Source organism: Sceloporus occidentalis, unplaced genomic scaffold (assembly GCF_023333645.1).
Source record: "Sceloporus occidentalis isolate IW3139 unplaced genomic scaffold, rSceOcc1.0.p SCAF_107, whole genome shotgun sequence".
Lineage (NCBI taxonomy): Eukaryota > Metazoa > Chordata > Lepidosauria > Squamata > Phrynosomatidae > Sceloporus > Sceloporus occidentalis.
Genome location: NW_028317087.1, coordinates 3,442,074 through 3,461,062, shown reverse-complemented (window position 1 = coordinate 3,461,062; position 18,989 = coordinate 3,442,074). Strand labels below are relative to the sequence as shown.

At 41.5% G+C, this 18,989-nt stretch overlaps 1 pseudogene; it reads right to left on the bottom strand.

Annotated features, from left to right (window-relative positions):
- Nucleotides 1-9,662: 9,662 nt before the first annotated feature.
- LOC149283285 (DNA-dependent metalloprotease SPRTN pseudogene) lies at nt 9,663-10,316 on the bottom strand (annotated as a pseudogene).
- Between the last annotated feature and the right edge of the window lie 8,673 nt (nt 10,317-18,989).

The window sequence follows — 18,989 nt, the reverse complement described above, 5'->3', positions numbered from 1 at the left end:
CGTACTGGGGAAAAGCTTCCACAGCTAATCAAGTTTATCACCGCAGCAGCTCCCTCTCACAATAATCAAGTAGCAAATGCAATGACAGCAGAAGCTTATGACACTATGATGTCATGGTGAGTTACAGAATGTTTACACCCAGCACTAAGCTACGTACACAAACTCACTGAAACTCACAAAAAAGTTGAATGTTTCAACTTAACCAACGTTGCTGCTATTTATGACCTTCATGAAAAGGGTTTTCCCACCCTACTGTTCAAAGCTTTTTTTTGCCATTTTTTTTACCCTTGTTCAATCGCAATTTCCATTTTTGCTATTTATTGTATCCACACAGTTTTATATATTTACCCCCCCCCCCGATGGAGAGATATAAGCTACCATTTAATATGAATATTAAAAAAAAAAATTTGAATAATTATGAATAAAAATACATGTTCAATAATACATACCTAATATCAAACCTCTTCTTTTCTAGGATCCAGTGGCATCACTAGAATTACAGTCACATGGGGCAGGATAAAATTTTGCAAGCTACCCTGTTCATCTTGTGGTAAGGGTACAGCCTCACACCTATATATACACGTACTGTACATATATACATGTACCATACACTGCCTTTATGAATGCCTGCCCATACATATACACATATACTTCCCTTACACACGCTTGCTCGCACACATACACACTCACTGCCCTTACATTTGCCTGCCCATATATATATATATATATATATATATAAAACACTTTCAAAAAGATGGTCAGCCACTCCAGGTCTTTAAATAGACAATTTCATTTTATTCAAAGTCAAGTCGACGTTTCAGTCATTACTGACTTTCATCAGGACATACAGTCAGTAATGACTGAAACGTCGACTTGACTTTGAATAAAATTAAATTGTCTATTTAAAGACCTGGAGTGCTGACCATCTTTTTGAAAGTGTTTTACATGGAAACTGCTGGTTACTAGCACCGGGCTTGGAATATTTGGAATGGTGTGCAATGGACCCTGTGAGTAAATATATATATATATATATATATATATATATATACATAAACCGCCCTTACATTTGCCTGTCCATACACATACACATTCACTGCCTAAGCAGCCTAACACAAGCCTGCTTATACAAACACATATACACATACAGTACCATTACACACCCATATCCTACACATACACTGCCCTTACATTCCTGCGCATACATACACATACACTCAGGGCCGGCGCCACCTATAGGCAAAGTAGGCGGCCTGAGGGCAGAGTGGCATATAGTGGGTTTAAGGTATATCTGGGTTGGTTATAATGCATGTATGGGGCAGAGTGACATATAGGGGGGTGTAAGGCATATCTGGGGGACAGAGTGGCATATAGGGGGTATAAGGCAGAGTGGGAGACTGGGTGCAGCCAGGGCAACCGATCTTACGCGAGCCGCACCTCAAGCCCTGCTACTTACTTGTGGGAGGGTCTTCTGGGCTGCACAGAGGAAGCGGAGTTCACGTGACATCCTACTTCCTCTGTGCTTTAGCAGAGAAGGCAGAGGGAGGCCGCGCCCCCTGCTGAACTCTGTGAGCGGCATCGAGGAGCTGCAGTGCAGGTAAGGGGGTGGGGAGGGTGTTTGAATGAGTGTGTGTGATTGAGGGAATGAATCTGTGAATGAATGGTTATATGAATAAATGAGTGTGTGTGTGTGTGTGTGTGTGTGTGATAGCATGGATGTGTAAGTGCTGGAACCTAGGCATGATGGGACTGTGATTGCTGTTAGCAATCACACTCCTATCATGCCAAGTCAGCCAGTACATGCTGAAACCTGGCCAGCTGCCCCCCTTGTGTAGTGATGCTGCCAGCAGTATGGGGTCTGCACTTACAGCCACCCTGTTCCAGCATGTACTGGCTGACTTGGCATGATAGGAGTGTGATTGCTAACAGCAATCACAGTCCCATAATGCCTAGGTTCCAGCATTTACTGGATGGATGTGTAAGTGCTGGAACCTAGGCATGATGGGACTGTGATTGCTGTTAGCAATCACACTCCTATCATGCCAAGTCAGCCAGTACATGCTGAAACCTGGCTAGCTGCCCCCCTTGTGTATTGATGCTGCCAGCAGTATGGGGTCTGCACATCACTTACAGCCACCCTGTACCAGCGTGTATTGGCTGACTTGGCATAATAGGAGTGTGATTGCTAACAGCAATCACAGTCCCATCATGCCTAGGTTCCAGCATTTACTGGATGGATGTGTTAACAGATTCTCGCACCCGGGCCCTGAGGCGTCTAGTTACGCCCCTGGCTCCAAGCCTATTACTATGTACCATATGCAATACATTCTTATCTAATCTGCTGACAGAGGGCAGGCTGTCTCTCCCCTGCATTGCTTTTCAAGGTGCTGTTCCATCTAGACATTTCATTCCCAATGGCCCTTATATAAATGATGTACTAGTGTATACATGTTAAATAAACATATTCATGTTTTAAAATAAGATACATGTTTTCTATAGGTTTTGTTCAGTGGAGCCAATGCCCAGCAAATGATGTAGGTGTGGCATGCTGTACATGTTTATACTCAGGCTGTATGTGGCCACATGTACTCAGCCTTACTTTTGGAAATTCCGGTTTAAGGATTTGAAACATATTGTACATACAGCCTGCATGGCAAAGACAATGCACTGTCTACCTGGTCTACTACGTTACATCTACTGATGTACTACACCACCATTCCCGTCATCGGATCACTTTACAACACTTCAAGTCTGGATTATCCTCATTAAAGCCGCTAGGGCTGGGGTTTTTAACTGCTCTCAAACTACAATAGGTTAACCATATTCTGTCGGGTGAACCCGCATTCTTCGCTGATGGGTCAAGCCTAAAAACTCCCCCCTTCCTCTGGTCGGCAACCAACTTGCAGCCAATTGGTCAGTTTCAAACACACCTCTCTACACCGGGTTGCTTCTCCATTACCTTACAATAAACATTTTCTACAACATCTGCAACTGTATGACGGCTTTAGTTAGAGTATATCTGTTCTTCCCACCACACATACATGGCGGGTGTGATCTGCAATACAAATGTGTGTAGCATTTTACATTATGTTGCAGGTAAAGGAACGTTCTGTATCTATCTTATTTTATTCCCATTTCTGGGATTTACCTGTAACTAATTCATCTTTTCCTCCTCTTTTCCTAGATGGGTAAACACACAAGTATGATGACAGGCACTATAATGAAACCCAAGTAATAATTATTAATAAAAAATAAGTTATTATAGTTATTTTTGTTAATATTATTTAGGTTTCATTATAGTTCTTATTGTCATATTTGATATTTTTGTATGTTTCCACCCAGTGATGGGGTTTAATAATTCAATCAGTGGATTTAGATTCTAATTTCTAAAACATTGGGAATGAGGCTTTTATATTTTTTTGTAGTTTACTAAAAGTAAAAATAATTCTCAATAAAGGTAGGATAAGTGGTTGAAGAAGTCACTGTTCTCTATCTTCTAAGTAAATAGGCACATTTCCAAAAGCAATAGTTACAGGGAAAAAAAACCCAACACATTTTGATTATCTTCACCAAAAAAGGGTCCGACATACAGGATTTGAAAAGCAACATTTGGTGAATTAGAGGAGTGAAACATGACAATCATATCAATGTTGCAATATTACAAGTCTGTTAAAGCATAAAAACTAGGATTTTTGTCACCCTAAGTCCAGGAGTCCAGAAGGTGTCAGGGACCTCCCCCTTTAGTGCCCCCAAATTTTGTCCGAGTTGAATGGCCGGGCAGAAGTAAGCCCGTTGTGTCAGATGGTCAGTCTGGGCCAGCTCTGCAGTAAGGCAGGGCGGTTGTGGAGGGAGAGTCTGGGGGTGCTTCCGGCCTGGGTCACAACTGGTTGATACACCTCTGCTTAATTGGCGACATACCAAGTGTTGCCTATTCTGGGTCAAACTAATCCAAGGAAGGCTCTTTTCCCTTTATGAGAGTTACTCATGATTAATAACTTGTGCTGTATGAACAGGTATTGGATGTTGTGAGCAAGTATTTAGAGCAAATGTATTATTCCATTAGGGCTGCAACTAACGATTATTTTCATAATCGATTAGTTGGCCGATTATTTTTTCCATTAATCGATTAAATGAAAATTTTTTATTTACTTAAAATAATTTAATAAACAAACAGGATGTTAAAAACAAACGGCAGAACCGCACATTTGAACCAGATGACTGGGACAAAATGATTTCACTCATACATAAGGGCACCACCTAGAGCAAAATGCAGGAATCTGCATATAAGCTACTGACAACATGATACAAGGTACCTGCAGATCTCCACCACTTCCTCCCACATATCCCCCCACAATGTTGGAGATGCGGAATCGACATAGGCTCTTACATCCATCTCTGGTGGGAATGCCCCCTTATACAACCTCCGTGGTCTGCTGTGACCGCGGTCGTTTAAGCGGTGGACAACCCTGACTTCCAGGCCTCTCCTGAGACAATGTTGCTTCATCATACTGCCTCTAGTGTGGGTTCCTATAAGAGGTCGTTATCAATTCACTTAATCAATGCTGCCAAAGCTATTATCCCGCGGTTGTGGAAGCAATTGACTCAGGAAGGTCAATTTCATATGCTAGATGGAGGACTTGGTTATGACTTCCAGGGGCCTGGGGTACAAAAATGGATTGAAACGGTTGCCTTGTGGGGAGTTTCTGACCTCTCTCTCTTTTCACGCTGTCTTAGGTGGCTATATTGGGCCCCGTCCTGACCTGGTGCTTGTTAACTAGGTTTTTGGTCTCTGCCTACTTTCTTACACATACACTTTAGGCTGTTTGTTTCATTTTTTATAATACCAAACCTCTTTCTATGATGGTTCTAGACGGCGCACCATCCATTCACCCTTCTCTGTTTTATACGGTTACGTTCAACTTACGTGTCACTTCTCGACCGTTCTCCAGACGATAACCTTTATACTGCTATGTGCTGTGGTATTGTCCCTTCATCTTAGACTATAATGCCATTCTCTGTACTATTTGTTCTGACGTATGTATCTCACGTCGCAGAATGTTTCTGTCTTATGCCTGAAGTATATGGTTCTCTTGTAATGCCTAATATACCACTGTACAATATCTTTTTCAATAAACAGAGATTTGAAAAAATAATAACATTGATAAAAAATGTATTTCTTGTTTTTATTTCCCAATCTGCCCCCCCCCGTTATGTACATTTGAGCCCAGGCTTGCCACACTGCCTCCCACATATGCCACATACCCCTAGATATGCCACACTGCCTCCCACATATGCCATATACCCCCAGATATGTCACACTGCATCCCACATATGCCTTATATACCCTATATGCCTCATACCCCAGCACACTGACACAATACTTTTACAAATAAATACATTAATAATCTCCACTGCCCCAGGATTTAGATTCCCTTTAGTTTGCCTCTTTTATCTCTAACTGCACCTTAAGTTAACCTTATTAAATTAATTTAACCCTCAGTCCTCAGCATTAAATTAACCCTTAAGACCCCATTAAACATAACTGCTCCTAAATTAACTCTAAAGACCCCATTAACCATAAGTACTCCTAAATTAACCCTAACGACCCCATCAACCATAACAGATCCTAAATTAACCCTAACGACCCCATCAGCCATAACTGCCCCTAAATTAACCCTAATGACCCCATCAACAATAATTGCCCTTAAATTAACCCTAACGACCCCATCAACCATAACTGCCCCTAAGTTAACCCTAAACACCCCATGAACCATAACTGACCCTAAATTAACCCTAAACACCCCATTAACCATAACTGACCCTAAATTAACCCTAAACACCCCATTAACCATAACTGACCTTACATTAACCATAACTGACCCTACATTAATCCCCACCTCCCCTAACTTTCAGCAGCCCAAATATAAATTTTATACAGAGTTGCTATAAGGAAATGGGCGGGGTCAGAGTGACTGCAGGGAGGGACTGTAAGTAGTAACTGCTGCTGTGAGTCACACTGAATCAAACGGATTATAAAACGAGGGAGATTTTTCAGAGCATTTGCTCTGAAAAAACCCTAATTTTATAATTGATAAAAATCTATTCAACTAATCGATAATGAAAATTAGTTGGCAATGATTTTCATTATCGATTAGTCGTTGCAGCCCTATATTCCATATTAATCTTTTTTTAACCATATTCCGTCCTACCTCCTCAATAGACTCCAGAGATGAGTGTTGATCTCTCTGTAGGGGTGGTAGCAGAATGGCGTGTGCTTCTCAATAGCAGTTGAGGAAATTGAAATAACCTGCATTCTTTGCTGATTGGTTGAGCCTCAACTGCTATTGAGTTGAGGAAATTTAAATAACCCGCATTTCTGAGTTGACGAGCTTTTAGGCAGGTTATTTAAATTTCCTCAACTCAGAAATGCGGGTTCCCCCGATGAAGAGGTTGAATACTAAAGCAAGGAATAAAACACCTCACTAGAGTTCACGATCACTTTATTACACCGCAACTGAGCTTTTGACACTGCATCAGATCTCATTACTGTTAAGGCAGGCGGGGTAGGAACTATATTCAAAGGTATTACAAGACTAGAATTTGACAGACTAAGATAAACCGATTCATTAGGGGGAGAGAGCCCCACTCGCAAGCTTACAGGGACAATGTGAGAATCTTCTATTCCCAGTACATGCTCCTCCTCTGCCCAAGTTTGATTGAGTGATGTGTTATATACACTTTACATTTCTTTCTTTTTTTGGTGCTCTTTCATTTTAGTGTTAAATTAAAAGTTACGTTTTAATTATGTATTTTCATCTTTTATTAAAACCAACAAATAAAGTGTCTATTTATGTTGTAAACTGTGGACCTCTGAATTATTGTTTTAACAGTTAAACAGCCTTTTAGCTAGTATGATCAGTTTAGGGCTAGTGTCCTAGTTAATGTACACAGGTTAATGTAAGGGCTCAGTAATTTGCAAGGTTTTTGCCTTTTAGAGTGTAAGAACAGGAAATGATGTCATAGACACTGTTGTTGACATTGTGATGTCACAATAGAAGCTGCCTATATGTAGGGTTCCATTCCCATATATTAACAGTTACGTTGTGAACCTAGAGATATCAGGTTCGCTGACTACCTGGCAGTTTGTCAGGTATCCAATTGAGATATCTGAAGATTGCTGCTGCTACAGAACGAGGAAGGAGTAACATCTACAACAAGGCAGTCGAGGACTTCCGACAAGAGAACCTAGAGATATCAAGTTCGCTGGCTACCTGGCAGTTTGTCAGGGTTCCAGTTGAGATATCTGAAGGAGAAACATCTACAAGGCGGTCGTTCCTTTTTAATTTCATGTTAACTTTGTGTTTTACTGGGCTAAGAAACATATAGTGAATGTAGGAATATTGAATAGTCTACAGTAAAAGGTGCAGTGTAGAAAAGCACAGTTAGGTTTCATATTAACCTCTTAATGCCCAGAGGGAAGGGCGGTTCTTTCATCCATGGTCCCCCAGAGATTTCCTCCAATGAGGTTTTTTCTCTCCTGCGAGCTGAAGAAAGACTCTTCGTGAGTCCAGAGGTAGCCCTATATCTGACCTCCTTTGAGGTAAATGTGTACTTTTTGCTTCTGTCCACATATTGTATTTGATTTAATAATAAACTTTTAGTAGTCTTATTCTTTTTGTGTGTGTTATTCTTTTATAATATTGCAAAGGAATATGTCATCTAAAATATGAGAAAGACGTGAAAACAATTTATAAATTTGTGTCGTACAAACGTTTGTAAGGGAAGACTCTGAATGGCCCTGGGTCTCAAACAAAGGCAAAAAGACAACAAGATTTGTGCCTGGATAAAACAAATGCATTTGTCAGTATTTCATGTACTATTTCAGGTATGTTTAAAAAGTACATGACAAGTACGGGGCGCCATGGCAGCAGGGGCGCCTGCCCGGGACTTAAATTAAAACATCGTTTATTTTTTTTAAACTTTATTTAACATCCATCATGTTAAAGTTTAAAAAAAAAACAAAAAAAACCCCATGCTTTAAATTAAGTCCCGGGCAGGGGCGACGAGTGGTTGCTCGTGAAGTTTTCAGCAGCCGCTCGGCACCCCTCAACATGAAATGCCGGTACTGCGACACAGCGGGAAGACGGATGTCTACGCTCCCACCGCAGGACTCCGGCAACAAGGTAAGTGAGGATAATGAGAAGTAGGGAGCGGGAGTAGAGAAGGGGCAGAGGGGGTAGTGAGAATGGGCAGGGGGGAGAGGTCGTGAGGGGGGGCGAGGTAGTGAGAAGTGGCAGAGGGGGGTAGTGAGGGGGGGGCGAGGTAGTGAGAAGTGGCAGAGGGGGGCGAGGTAGTGAGAAGGGGCAGGGGGGTAGTGAGAAGGGGGCGCCAGAGGAGTAGTCCGCACAGGGCACCAGAACACTTAAGGCCGGCTCTGAATGTCACATTGTACAAATATAGGTACAAATGTTGATGGCCTCCTAGGCCTCTCCCTCTGCCCTATTTTTACACTAACTCCCCTTAGTTCATCCTTACACTCCTCCACTAAAACTTTCCAGCACCCCTTATGCCCCCCCAGTACAGATATATATGTGTGTGTGTGCGCGTGTGTGTATACATATATATTGTCTAAACCTTTTTTATTCCAACTTAATTTCTTTATTGAAGATTCAAGGATTTTTACATATAATCATAAAACAAACATGTCTTTTAGGGAAATACATACCTAAAATGCAATTCAGCCAACAAAAGAGGTTACCACCTCATGCCTGGTAAGCAGGAAGGGAAAGCTACAAGAAACGTAATGACTTAACTAAAGCTTTATAAGAGTTACTAAGAAGCCGGGGTCCGGAGACTATTTAATATTCTATTTAGGATCCAGAATGATTTAGAGGTATGTGGAGACTCAATGGCAACTCCAAACACATCTTAAATTAATCGTACGATAGGAAATTCTGACGTTATTATAAAGCAGGTTATTGATTGACGTGTTTGTCCAACGTACTGGAAGCCATACGATGTCTGCCAAGTTAATTTAATTCCCTTCAGCCACTTCTTGCTCTCTACCGAGCAACCCGTCACCACCAAACTCACTTCAGCAGCTACATGTAATTTTGTCAGATAGATGTTTCCCTTGCAGAACTGAAAATAAAATGTTGTGTAATTTGGGAAATGTAATGGTTAATGCCAAATAACGTATCACATAAATCATACCTCCCAAGGGTCCCTCTTTTGGACCTAAATTGACCCAATACCGCCTGTTCATCTTTCTTTAGCGCTGAGAATGTTTGGTGGGGATGAATGTAGCCCAAAAGATGCCTGTCTTTATCAGAAATTATGCACTTATATATATGTATAGTAAGGAATTCAATAGAAATGTTCACTTGGGTTTAAACAATTTAATTGGTATATAATACAATCAGGAACTAGTAGAACTCCAAGTAACAAAGTAGCACAAGAACCATGTGCTGATCAGTATGAATAGAAATGTTCACTTGGGTTTAAACAATTTAATTGGTATATAATACAATCAGGAACTAGTAGAACTCCAAGTAACAAAGTAGCACAAGAACCATGTGCTGATCAGTATGTATAGATGTTATAACATATCAATGAATTATTTGTCCATTCTGGCCCTCTTGCTAGGCAGTTGATGGTCACTGTTGTCATTTGGGGTGGCGGTTGGTGAACTGAAACTCCTCTTCTTCCCTTTTTGAATGTAGTTTTTCAGGCCCATTCACTTTAATAAAAGTCCCCCCACAGGTAAGCTGATGGTGTGACCACCAACGTTCCCGAGCAGAGGGTGCCCGATTTATTGCCCGCATTATGAAGCCAAACTTTGGCCCCCAAGCTCTGCAGGGACCATTACAGAGCCACCAGTGTTTTCTGCATTCAGCAACCTCTGCATGGAAATTGTGGTAGATGGAAATGTTGGCGCCAGTGATGTTATTTATGCGCTCCATGTGTTTGCAGAACTCTGGTCCGTGGGCTTCCATCATCTCTGTATTGGCGTGTTACAAACAGGAAAGCATGAATCCATTTCATGGAGAAGGACTCTCAACAAGATCTCTCCTTGATCTCAAACTCAATAGTGGCTTGCTGATATATATATAGTGCACACGTCTTCATTTTCCTTGTAGTAACAAATCCCGCTGTTTAGTATCATCCTGCGGCTCCATTTTACTTCCACCCCCTTCAACTGTCCCTGGAAAAAACATGCCATTAAATGACATGAACAATTCCTGGAGGTTGGGGTTTGGGTCCAGCACCTCCCAAGCAGGATCAATAACTGATAAGCACTCAGGATCTATATAATCCATCGTACTGGGGAAAAGCTTCCACAGCTAATCAAGTTTATCACCGCAGCAGCTCCCTCTCACAAATAATCAAGTAGCAAATGCAAATGACAGCAGAAGCTTATGACACTATGATGTCATGGTGAGTTACAGAATGTTTACACCCAGCACTAAGCTACGTACACAAACTCACTGAAACTCACAAAAAAAGTTGAATGTTTCAACTTAACCCAACGTTGCTGCTATTTATGACCTTCATGAAAAGGGTTTTCCCACCCTACTGTTCAAAAGCTTTTTTTGCAATTTTTTTTACCTTGTTCAATCGCAATTTCCATTTTTGCTATTTATTGTATCCACACAGTTTATATATTTACCCCCCCCCCGATGGAGAGATATAAGCTACCATTTAATATGAATATTAAAAAAAAAAATTTGAATAATTATGAATAAAAATACATGTTCAATAATACATACCTAATATCAAACCTCTTCTTTTCTAGGATCCAGTGGCATCACTAGAATTACAGTCACATGGGGCAGGATAAAATTTTGCAAGCTACCCTGTTCATCTTGTGGTAAGGGTACAGCCTCACACCTATATATACACGTACTGTACATATATACATGTACCATACACTGCCTTTATGAATGCCTGCCCATACATATACACATATACTTCCCTTACACACGCTTGCTCGCACACATACACACTCACTGCCCTTACATTTGCCTGCCATATATATATACCTATATATATATATATAAAACACTTTCAAAAAAGATGGTCGAGCACTCCAGGTCTTTAAATAGACAATTTCATTTTATTCAAAGTCAAGTCGACGTTTCAGTCATTACTGACTTTCATCAGGACATACAGTCAGTAATGACTGAAACGTCGACTTGACTTTGAATAAAATGAAATTGTCTATTTAAAGACCTGGAGTGCTGACCATCTTTTTGAAAGTGTTTTACATGGAAACTGCTTGGTTACTAGCACCGGGCTTGGAATATTTGGAAATGGTGTGCAATGGACCCTGTGAGTAAATATATATATATATACTATATATATATATACATAAACCGCCCTTACATTTTGCCTGTCCATACACAATACACATTCACTGCCTAAGCAGCCTAACACAAGCCTGCTGTATACAAACACATATACACATACAGTACCATTACACACCCATATCCTACACATACACTGCCCTTACATTCCTGCGCATACATACACATACACTCAGGGCCGGCGCCACCTATAGGCAAAGTAGGCGGCCTGAGGGCAGAGTGGCATATAGTGGGTTTAAGGTATAATCTGGGTTGGTTATAATGCATGTATGTGGGCAGAGTGACATATAGGGGGGTGTAAGGCATATCTGGGGGACAGAGGGGCATATAGGGGGGTATAAGGGCAGAGTGGGAGACTGGGTGCAGCCAGGGCAAACCGATCTTACGCGAGCCGCACCTCAAGCCCTGCTACTTACGTTGTGGGAGGGTCTTCTGGGCTGCACAGAGGAAGCGGAGTTCACGTGACAATCCTACTTCCTCTGTGCTTTAGCAGAGAAGGCAGAGGGAGGCCGCGGCCCCCTGCTGAACTCTGTGAGCGGCATCGAGGAGCTGCAGTGCAGGTAAGGGGGTGGGGAGGGTGTTTGAATGAGTGTGTGTGATTGAGGGAATGAATCTAGTGAATGAATGGTTATATGAATAAATGAGTGTGTGTGTGTGTGGTGTTGTGTGATAGCATGGATGTGTAAGTGCTGGAACCTAGGCATGATGGGACTGTGATTGCTGTTAGCAATCACACTCTCCTATCATGCCAAGTCAAGCCAGTACATGCTGAAACCTGGCCAGCTGCCCCCCTTGTGTAGTGATGCTGCCAGCAGTATGGGGTCTGCACTTACAGCCACCCTGTTCCAGCATGTACTGGCTGACTTGGCATGATAGGGAGTGTGATTGCTAACAGCAATCACAGTCCCATAATGCCTAGGTTCCAGCATTTACTGGATGGATGTGTAAGTGCTGGAACCTAGGCATGATGGGACTGTGATTGCTGTTTAGCAATCAGTACATGCTGAAACCTGGCTAGCTGCCCCCCTTGTGTATTGATGCTGCCAGCAGTATGGGGTCTGCACATCACTTACAGCCACCCTGTACCAGCGTGTATTGGCTGACTTGGCATAATAGGAGTGTGATTGCTAACAGCAATCACAGTCCCATCATGCCTAGGTTCCAGCATTTACTGGATGGATGTGTTAACAGATTCTCGCACCCGGGCCCTGAGGCGTCTAGTTACGCCCCTGGCTCCAAGCCTATTACTATGTACCATATGCAATACATTCTTATCTAATCTGCTGACAGAGGGCAGGCTGTCTCTCCCCTGCATTGCTTTTCAAGGTGCTGTTCCATCTAGACATTTCATTCCCAATGGCCCTTATATAAATGATGTACTAGTGTATACATGTTAAATAAACATATTCATGTTTTAAAATAAGATACATGTTTTCTATAGGTTTTGTTCAGTGGAGCCAATGCCCAGCAAATGATGTAGGTGCGGCATGCTGTACATGTTTATACTCAGGCTGTATGTGGCCACATGTACTCAGCCTTACTTTTGGAAATTCCGGTTTAAGGATTTGAAACATACTGTGCATACAGCCTGCATGGCAAAGACAATGCACTGTCTACCTGGTCTACTACGTTACATCTACTGATGTACTACACCACCATTCCCGTCATCGGATCACTTTACAACACTTCAAGTCTGGATTATCCTCATTAAAGCCGCTAGGGCTGGGGTTTTTAACTGCTCTCAAACTACAATAGGTTAACCATATTCTGTCGGGTGAACCCGCATTCTTCGCTGATGGGTCAAGCCTAAAAACTCCCCCCTTCCTCTGGTCGGCAACCAACTTGCAGCCAATTGGTCAGTTTCAAACACACCTCTCTACACCGGGTTGCTTCTCCATTACCTTACAATAAACATTTTCTACAACATCTGCAACTGTATGACGGCTTTAGTTAGAGTATATCTGTTCTTCCCACCACACATACATGGCGGGTGTGATCTGCAATACAAATGTGTGTAGCATTTTACATTATGTTGCAGGTAAAGGAACGTTCTGTATCTATCTTATTTTATTCCCATTTCTGGGATTTACCTGTAACTAATTCATCTTTTCCTCCTCTTTTCCTAGATGGGTAAACACACAAGTATGATGACAGGCACTATAATGAAACCCAAGTAATAATTATTAATAAAAAATAAGTTATTATAGTTATTTTTGTTAATATTATTTAGGTTTCATTATAGTTCTTATTGTCATATTTGATATTTTTGTATGTTTCCACCCAGTGATGGGGTTTAATAATTCAATCAGTGGATTTAGATTCTAATTTCTAAAACATTGGGAATGAGGCTTTTATATTTTTTTGTAGTTTACTAAAAGTAAAAATAATTCTCAATAAAGGTAGGATAAGTGGTTGAAGAAGTCACTGTTCTCTATCTTCTAAGTAAATAGGCACATTTCCAAAAGCAATAGTTACAGGGAAAAAAAACCCAACACATTTTGATTATCTTCACCAAAAAAGGGTCCGACATACAGGATTTGAAAAGCAACATTTGGTGAATTAGAGGAGTGAAACATGACAATCATATCAATGTTGCAATATTACAAGTCTGTTAAAGCATAAAAACTAGGATTTTTGTCACCCTAAGTCCAGGAGTCCAGAAGGTGTCAGGGACCTCCCCCTTTAGTGCCCCCAAATTTTGTCCGAGTTGAATGGCCGGGCAGAAGTAAGCCCGTTGTGTCAGATGGTCAGTCTGGGCCAGCTCAGCAGTAAGGCAGGGCGGTTGTGGAGGGAGAGTCTGGGGGTGCTTCCGGCCTGGGTCACAACTGGTTGATACACCTCTGCTTAATTGGCGACATACCAAGTGTTGCCTATTCTGGGTCAAACTAATCCAAGGAAGGCTCTTTTCCCTTTATGAGAGTTACTCATGATTAATAACTTGTGCTGTATGAACAGGTATTGGATGTTGTGAGCAAGTATTTAGAGCAAATGTATTATTCCATTAGGGCTGCAACTAACGATTATTTTCATAATCGATTAGTTGGCCGATTATTTTTTCCATTAATCGATTAAATGAAAATTTTTTATTTACTTAAAATAATTTAATAAACAAACAGGATGTTAAAAACAAACGGCAGAACCGCACATTTGAACCAGATGACTGGGACAAAATGATTTCACTCATACATAAGGGCACCACCTAGAGCAAAATGCAGGAATCTGCATATAAGCTACTGACAACATGATACAAGGTACCTGCAGATCTCCACCACTTCCTCCCACATATCCCCCCACAATGTTGGAGATGCGGAATCGACATAGGCTCTTACATCCATCTCTGGTGGGAATGCCCCCTTATACAACCTCCGTGGTCTGCTGTGACCGCGGTCGTTTAAGCGGTGGACAACCCTGACTTCCAGGCCTCTCCTGAGACAATGTTGCTTCATCATACTGCCTCTAGTGTGGGTTCCTATAAGAGGTCGTTATCAATTCACTTAATCAATGCTGCCAAAGCTATTATCCCGCGGTTGTGGAAGCAATTGACTCAGGAAGGTCAATTTCATATGCTAGATGGAGGACTTGGTTATGACTTCCAGGGGCCTGGGGTACAAAAATGGATTGAAACGGTTGCCTTGTGGGGAGTTTCTGACCTCTCTCTCTTTTCACGCTGTCTTAGGTGGCTATATTGGGCCCCGTCCTGACCTGGTGCTTGTTAACTAGGTTTTTGGTCTCTGCCTACTTTCTTACACATACACTTTAGGCTGTTTGTTTCATTTTTTATAATACCAAACCTCTTTCTATGATGGTTCTAGACGGCGCACCATCCATTCACCCTTCTCTGTTTTATACGGTTACGTTCAACTTACGTGTCACTTCTCGACCGTTCTCCAGACGATAACCTTTATACTGCTATGTGCTGTGGTATTGTCCCTTCATCTTAGACTATAATGCCATTCTCTGTACTATTTGTTCTGACGTATGTATCTCACGTCGCAGAATGTTTCTGTCTTATGCCTGAAGTATATGGTTCTCTTGTAATGCCTAATATACCACTGTACAATATCTTTTTCAATAAACAGAGATTTGAAAAAATAATAACATTGATAAAAAATGTATTTCTTGTTTTTATTTCCCAATCTGCCCCCCCCCGTTATGTACATTTGAGCCCAGGCTTGCCACACTGCCTCCCACATATGCCACATACCCCTAGATATGCCACACTGCCTCCCACATATGCCATATACCCCCAGATATGTCACACTGCATCCCACATATGCCTTATATACCCTATATGCCTCATACCCCAGCACACTGACACAATACTTTTACAAATAAATACATTAATAATCTCCACTGCCCCAGGATTTAGATTCCCTTTAGTTTGCCTCTTTTATCTCTAACTGCACCTTAAGTTAACCTTATTAAATTAATTTAACCCTCAGTCCTCAGCATTAAATTAACCCTTAAGACCCCATTAAACATAACTGCTCCTAAATTAACTCTAAAGACCCCATTAACCATAAGTACTCCTAAATTAACCCTAACGACCCCATCAACCATAACAGATCCTAAATTAACCCTAACGACCCCATCAGCCATAACTGCCCCTAAATTAACCCTAATGACCCCATCAACAATAATTGCCCTTAAATTAACCCTAACGACCCCATCAACCATAACTGCCCCTAAGTTAACCCTAAACACCCCATGAACCATAACTGACCCTAAATTAACCCTAAACACCCCATTAACCATAACTGACCCTAAATTAACCCTAAACACCCCATTAACCATAACTGACCTTACATTAACCATAACTGACCCTACATTAATCCCCACCTCCCCTAACTTTCAGCAGCCCAAATATAAATTTTATACAGAGTTGCTATAAGGAAATGGGCGGGGTCAGAGTGACTGCAGGGAGGGACTGTAAGTAGTAACTGCTGCTGTGAGTCACACTGAATCAAACGGATTATAAAACGAGGGAGATTTTTCAGAGCATTTGCTCTGAAAAAACCCTAATTTTATAATTGATAAAAATCTATTCAACTAATCGATAATGAAAATTAGTTGGCAATGATTTTCATTATCGATTAGTCGTTGCAGCCCTATATTCCATATTAATCTTTTTTTAACCATATTCCGTCCTACCTCCTCAATAGACTCCAGAGATGAGTGTTGATCTCTCTGTAGGGGTGGTAGCAGAATGGCGTGTGCTTCTCAATAGCAGTTGAGGAAATTGAAATAACCTGCATTCTTTGCTGATTGGTTGAGCCTCAACTGCTATTGAGTTGAGGAAATTTAAATAACCCGCATTTCTGAGTTGACGAGCTTTTAGGCAGGTTATTTAAATTTCCTCAACTCAGAAATGCGGGTTCCCCCGATGAAGAGGTTGAATACTAAAGCAAGGAATAAAACACCTCACTAGAGTTCACGATCACTTTATTACACCGCAACTGAGCTTTTGACACTGCATCAGATCTCATTACTGTTAAGGCAGGCGGGGTAGGAACTATATTCAAAGGTATTACAAGACTAGAATTTGACAGACTAAGATAAACCGATTCATTAGGGGGAGAGAGCCCCACTCGCAAGCTTACAGGGACAATGTGAGAATCTTCTATTCCCAGTACATGCTCCTCCTCTGCCCAAGTTTGATTGAGTGATGTGTTATATACACTTTACATTTCTTTCTTTTTTTGGTGCTCTTTCATTTTAGTGTTAAATTAAAAGTTACGTTTTAATTATGTATTTTCATCTTTTATTAAAACCAACAAATAAAGTGTCTATTTATGTTGTAAACTGTGGACCTCTGAATTATTGTTTTAACAGTTAAACAGCCTTTTAGCTAGTATGATCAGTTTAGGGCTAGTGTCCTAGTTAATGTACACAGGTTAATGTAAGGGCTCAGTAATTTGCAAGGTTTTTGCCTTTTAGAGTGTAAGAACAGGAAATGATGTCATAGACACTGTTGTTGACATTGTGATGTCACAATAGAAGCTGCCTATATGTAGGGTTCCATTCCCATATATTAACAGTTACGTTGTGAACCTAGAGATATCAGGTTCGCTGACTACCTGGCAGTTTGTCAGGTATCCAATTGAGATATCTGAAGATTGCTGCTGCTACAGAACGAGGAAGGAGTAACATCTACAACAAGGCAGTCGAGGACTTCCGACAAGAGAACCTAGAGATATCAAGTTCGCTGGCTACCTGGCAGTTTGTCAGGGTTCCAGTTGAGATATCTGAAGGAGAAACATCTACAAGGCGGTCGTTCCTTTTTAATTTCATGTTAACTTTGTGTTTTACTGGGCTAAGAAACATATAGTGAATGTAGGAATATTGAATAGTCTACAGTAAAAGGTGCAGTGTAGAAAAGCACAGTTAGGTTTCATATTAACCTCTTAATGCCCAGAGGGAAGGGCGGTTCTTTCATCCATGGTCCCCCAGAGATTTCCTCCAATGAGGTTTTTTCTCTCCTGCGAGCTGAAGAAAGACTCTTCGTGAGTCCAGAGGTAGCCCTATATCTGACCTCCTTTGAGGTAAATGTGTACTTTTTGCTTCTGTCCACATATTGTATTTGATTTAATAATAAACTTTTAGTAGTCTTATTCTTTTTGTGTGTGTTATTCTTTTATAATATTGCAAAGGAATATGTCATCTAAAATATGAGAAAGACGTGAAAACAATTTATAAATTTGTGTCGTACAAACGTTTGTAAGGGAAGACTCTGAATGGCCCTGGGTCTCAAACAAAGGCAAAAAGACAACAAGATTTGTGCCTGGATAAAACAAATGCATTTGTCAGTATTTCATGTACTATTTCAGGTATGTTTAAAAAGTACATGACAAGTACGGGGCGCCATGGCAGCAGGGGCGCCTGCCCGGGACTTAAATTAAAACATCGTTTATTTTTTTTAAACTTTATTTAACATCCATCATGTTAAAGTTTAAAAAAAAACAAAAAAAACCCCATGCTTTAAATTAAGTCCCGGGCAGGGGCGACGAGTGGTTGCTCGTGAAGTTTTCAGCAGCCGCTCGGCACCCCTCAACATGAAATGCCGGTACTGCGACACAGCGGGAAGACGGATGTCTACGCTCCCACCGCAGGACTCCGGCAACAAGGTAAGTGAGGATAATGAGAAGTAGGGAGCGGGAGTAGAGAAGGGGCAGAGGGGGTAGTGAGAATGGGCAGGGGGGAGAGGTCGTGAGGGGGGGCGAGGTAGTGAGAAGTGGCAGAGGGGGGTAGTGAGGGGGGGGCGAGGTAGTGAGAAGTGGCAGAGGGGGGCGAGGTAGTGAGAAGGGGCAGGGGGGTAGTGAGAAGGGGGCGCCAGAGGAGTAGTCCGCACAGGGCACCAGAACACTTAAGGCCGGCTCTGAATGTCACATTGTACAAATATAGGTACAAATGTTGATGGCCTCCTAGGCCTCTCCCTCTGCCCTATTTTTACACTAACTCCCCTTAGTTCATCCTTACACTCCTCCACTAAAACTTTCCAGCACCCCTTATGCCCCCCCAGTACAGATATATATGTGTGTGTGTGCGCGTGTGTGTATACATATATATTGTCTAAACCTTTTTTATTCCAACTTAATTTCTTTATTGAAGATTCAAGGATTTTTACAT